We start from the raw sequence: 5000 nt of genomic DNA on the forward strand, positions 1-5000 counted from the left end.
ATTTTCTTGGTTTTCTTCCGTGCATGATTAAGGTTATTATTTTTACTTTTTTTGTTGTGGTAGAATTAAGTTTTTTGTTTTTCGTATCGAAATTACCCTGATTTTGGCGGGGATGGCAGCCCGAATGGGGATGCCGTCCCTGTCACTTCGGCACGGCTTTAGGTGTGTTACTGAAGCTACTGTCACGGTGGAGGAGTTTCTGGTCGCCGTAGGAGAGAAGGTAGGCTATGAGAATATTGCTTATGCATCCCGGATGAATAAAGCTGTGGTGGTATTTCTTAAAGAAGAATGTCTGGTTGATCGGATGGTTGAGCATGGTGTAATTCTTAAAGGAATGTTTTTTCAAGTTACGCCGCTTTTTTCTCCGTCAACAAGGGTAACGATTTCAAATGTACCACCGTTTATTCCAAATGAGCTGTTGGAGCGCGAGTTATTGCGCTTTGGGAAGTTCGCCAGTTCAATTAAGGTTGTTCCGTTGGGTTGCAAACACCCGACGTTGAAACAGGTAATGTCATTTCGGCGACAGGTGTTTATGTTTTTGGACTCACCGGAGCAGACTTTAGAGTTATCGTTTAAAGTCAAGTATGACAATAGATTGTATATGGCTTATGCTAGTACGGGTAGTCAACGGTGTATTGAGTGTGGGGATGTTGGTCATAAGCGACATGCTTGCCCGAAAAGGGAGAAGGCCGAGGGAGGGGCGCAGGTGGTCATCGTAACGCCTGGGCCCACTGATGTAGGGAGAGGTGGGCCGACAGCGGCAGAGCAGCCACAAGCACCTGGTGCTGAGGAACAAGTTATCCCTGTTGAGGGCACGGGGTTGCAACTTGTATTAGAGGGAAATGTTATGCTACAGAAAAGTATTGTGGTAGAAGGTAAGGATGTGAAGAGCCAGTTCCTCAGACTGGTGAGCAGGTGCCCAGTATGAGTGCTGGGGTAAAGGAGGGGGTTCATGTGGAGCTAGGCTCCCAGGTAGTGGAGGATATGCCCATTGTGAGTAACGGGGTACAGGAGGGGATTCATGTGGAGCTAGGCTCCCAGGTAGTGGGGGAGATGCCCATTACGAGTAATGAGGTTCAGGAGGGTTTTCATGTGGAGATAGGCTCCCAGGTAGTGGAGGAGATGCCCACTTTGAGTGCTGGGGTTCATGTAGAGCTAGGCTCCCAGGTAGTGGAGGAGATGCCCACTACGAGTAATGAGGTACATGAGGGTTTTCATGTGGAGCTAAGCTCCAAGGTAGTAGAGGAGATGCCCACTACGAGTGTTGGGGTTCATGTGGAGCTAGGCTCCCAGTTAGTGGAGAAGATGCCTACTATGAGTAGTGATGTTCAGGTGGGGCTAGTCTCCCAGGTAGTGGAGGAGATGCCTGGTACGAGTGATGAGGTGCAAGTGGGGAGTGTTGAAAGGGATGTGGTAGAGGGGAGTCAGTTGTCTGTGGTCTCAGCTGAGGATCAGGAGAATGATATGGATATCTCTTTAGATATGACAGCTGCTGGTGAGGACTCAGTTTATGATCTAGAGGAGGTAAATGAGTTTCTGGATCAGACTTTTGGGAAATCTGTCAAATTGGCAGATTATTTTGATGTTGATAAGTTTGTGAGGTCAGCTGTGATGTTACAGAAGACGGTGGGGTTAGACCAATTGAGTGAGAAGAAACGGTTTCGCTTGAGGAAATTTATTACTGCTGTTGCAGCAGCAAAAGGTGGTGGGAAACGTGTTCAGGTTAAGAGAAGAAAGAAAAATAATGATGATGATCATGCTTCATAGGGTGTCTTTTTTCTCGTTGGTTTCTCTGTGGTTTCTTCTGTTTTTCTTTTCTCTTTTCTATATGGAGGTACTAAGGGTGGGTTCTCTCAATATGAATGGGGGAAGGGACAGGAATAAGAGGGCTTGGGTATTAGAAGTAATAAAACAGAAAAGGCTTAATGTAGTTTTCCTACAGGAGACACACAGTGATGAGGAAAATGAGGTTGACTGGGGTATGTGGTGGGAGGGGCAGCATGTACTCAGTCATGGTACTAATTTCAGTGCTGGGGTGGCAATCTTGTTTTCCTCAGGCTTAGGGGTGACTGTGGTATCTACAACAGAGATTGTCAAGGGTCGGGTTTTATTGGTCAAGGTGGATGTTATGGGGTTTCTGTTTGTTTTTTTGAATGTTTATGCTCCTAATGAGGGTACAGAGCGTATTGCTATATTTGATCAAATAAAGGAAACCTTAAGACAGTGTGACCAAGAGGGGTGTATGGTTTTAGGGGGTGACTGGAACTGTACAGTGGATTTTACTGTTGATCGCACCGCTGAAGAACCTCACCTGCGGTCAGCCACTTGCCTGTCTGGCCTATTAACTGAGTTTGAGCTTTCTGATGTGTGGAGAGTAAGGAATGCAAAAGTTAGGCAGTACACATGGCTAAAAATTAATGAAGGTCGTGTCAGTGCAGCAAGGTTAGACAGGTTGTATGTATCTGATCACTACTGTAGTAGGGTTGGAAAGTGTGCCATTACTCCTGTGGGTTTCTCTGATCATCATATTGTTACTGTTGATATTCACTTGTCCTGTCCACGACGGTCATCGCCTTACTGGTATTTTAATGTTAAATTGTTACATGATGTTATGTTTTGTGACAGGTTTTTGTTGTTTTGGGAAAAATGGAAGGGTATAAAAGGGAATTTTGAGTCCTTGAGACAATGGTGGGAGGTTGGGAAGGCCCAAATACGAGTTTTTTGTCAACAGTATACTGCTTTGTCTCAAACTGAAGTTAAAGAGACTACCAAGGCCCTTGAACAGGATATCAAATCTATTGAATTGAAGCTGCTCACTCAGAACGACCCTGGACTAGTCATGAACCTACAGGACAAGAGACATGAACTGAGGTCGTTTCTGCATGAAAGAGTGAAGGGTGCCTTGATTAGGTCTCGTTTCGCTTCCCTCAAGGATATGGATGCTCCTAGCGCTTTTTTTTTCAACCTAGGACAGTCGAAATTTCAACGCAAACAGATGGTCTGCCTTCGTCTCCCTGATGGGAAGGTGACCACGAATTATATTGAAATGCGTCAACATGCCGTGGATTTTTACTCATCCCTTTATAAGGCGGAGGATTGTGACTCTTTATGTACTGAACAGTTGTTACACGGTCTTCCTCAATTGGGACCTGAGCAGAGAGTCGCATTGGACGCTGATATTACACTGCAAGAGCTGTCCACAGCAGTTATGCAGCTCTCAACAGGCCGAGCCCCTGGCATCGATGGTTTACCATCTGAGTTTTATAAGCACTTTTGGGGGTCTATTGGGGAGGATTTTTATGAAGTGCTGTGTGAATCTTTTCATGAGGGTTCTCTTCCTGTATCCTGTCAACGTGCGGTGCTTTCACTGTTGCCAAAAAAGGGGGATTTGGCTCTCATAAAAAATTGGAGACCTGTTGCCTTGCTGTGCGCAGAATACAAAATTGTTTCTAAATGTCTCTCAAACAGGTTGAAAGAGTATCTGGGATTGTTGATCCACAAGGACCAGTCCTACTGTGTACCTGATCGCTCTATTGTTGACAACTTGTTTCTGATAAGAGATGTTTTAGACATTTGTAAACTGTCGGATGTAAATGTGGGTTTACTTTCGTTGGATCAGGAGAAGGCTTTTGATCGTGTGGACCACCAGTACTTGTTTAAAACAATGAAAGCCTTTGGGTTTGGGGATGTTTTTCTGTCTTGGGTGAATTTACTGTATGCTGGAGCCTCGTGTATGGTGAAGGTTGGTGGTGGTTTGAGTTGCCCCATCCCTGTCGAAAGGGGCATCAGACAGGGATGCCCAATTTCAGGGCAGTTATATAGTCTGGCGATTGAACCAATGCTTTGTTTTTTAAGAGCGAAGCTTACTGGTTTCTCTGTGCCAGGTGTAATGAAGGGTCCCACGATAGCACTGTCTGCGTATGCAGATGACGTGATCGTTTTTATCACAGGGGGTGAGGATGTTAAGGTTCTCTCAAACACTTTAAAGGTGTATGAGGGGGCCTCCTCAGCTAGAGTAAATTGGGGAAAGAGTGAAGCGCTGTGGGCAGGTCAGCTTCAGATGGGGTCCGCTCCACGGTTACCAGGGGGGCTTCAGTGGGGCAGAGATGGAATGAAGACTTTGGGAGTTTTTCTAGGCTCCGATGTCTTTCAGAAAAATAACTGGGAGGGTGTAGTGGAGAAAGTGTGTGCCAGACTGTCAAGGTGGAAATGGGTGTTGCCCCAGCTGTCCTATAGGGGACGGGTCCTGGTAGCTAATAATCTTGCTGCTTCTACCCTGTGGCACAGACTAATGATTTTACAGCCACCAAAGGGTCTGATACAAGAGCTTCAGAGGACCCTTGTCAATTTCTTCTGGTCTGGACAACACTGGATCAAAGCTGCAGCCCTGTATCTGCCACTGCACGAGGGTGGGCAAGGCCTGGTGGACATTTCCTCTAGGATCACGGCTTTCCGGCTCCAAGCAGCCCAGAGATTGTTGTACAGAGACTGTTCTAGCTGGGTCGAAACAGCCTACATATTGATGAGGAGAGCGGGCTGTTTGGGCTTAGACACACATCTTTTCCTCTTAAAGCTGGAGGGGGGTGATTTGACTGGCCTGACTCCATTTTATGAGTCTGTTATGCAGGCTTGGAGAGTCTTTGTCAAGTCCCGTAAGACCGGCACGCTACCAGGGATGTGGCTTTTTGAAGAGCCTCTTTTTCATAACACTGCCCTCCAGTCCCGTGTTCTGGGTTCAGCTAGCCTACGTTCATGCCTATTAGGCGTGGGGTGTACCAAGCTGGGTCATCTGATGCGGAGCAGGAGCAGATTGGAGGAGCTGAGAGAAAGAGCGGGGATCCGATCATCTCGCCTACTGAGGAAGGTCGTCGATGAGGTCTGCGACTCCTTGCCAGTGCTTCATCTGCAGTATGTGACTGACATTTCCAATTCTGATCGGTGGAAGGAGGGTCTGGATTATGTGTTCCCTGCACTGATTGTTAGTGCTGCGATGGGGGCAT

The sequence above is a fragment of the Oncorhynchus clarkii genome, unplaced genomic scaffold (genome assembly GCF_045791955.1).
Source record: "Oncorhynchus clarkii lewisi isolate Uvic-CL-2024 unplaced genomic scaffold, UVic_Ocla_1.0 unplaced_contig_3708_pilon_pilon, whole genome shotgun sequence".
In the NCBI taxonomy this organism is placed as follows: Eukaryota; Metazoa; Chordata; class Actinopteri; order Salmoniformes; family Salmonidae; genus Oncorhynchus; species Oncorhynchus clarkii.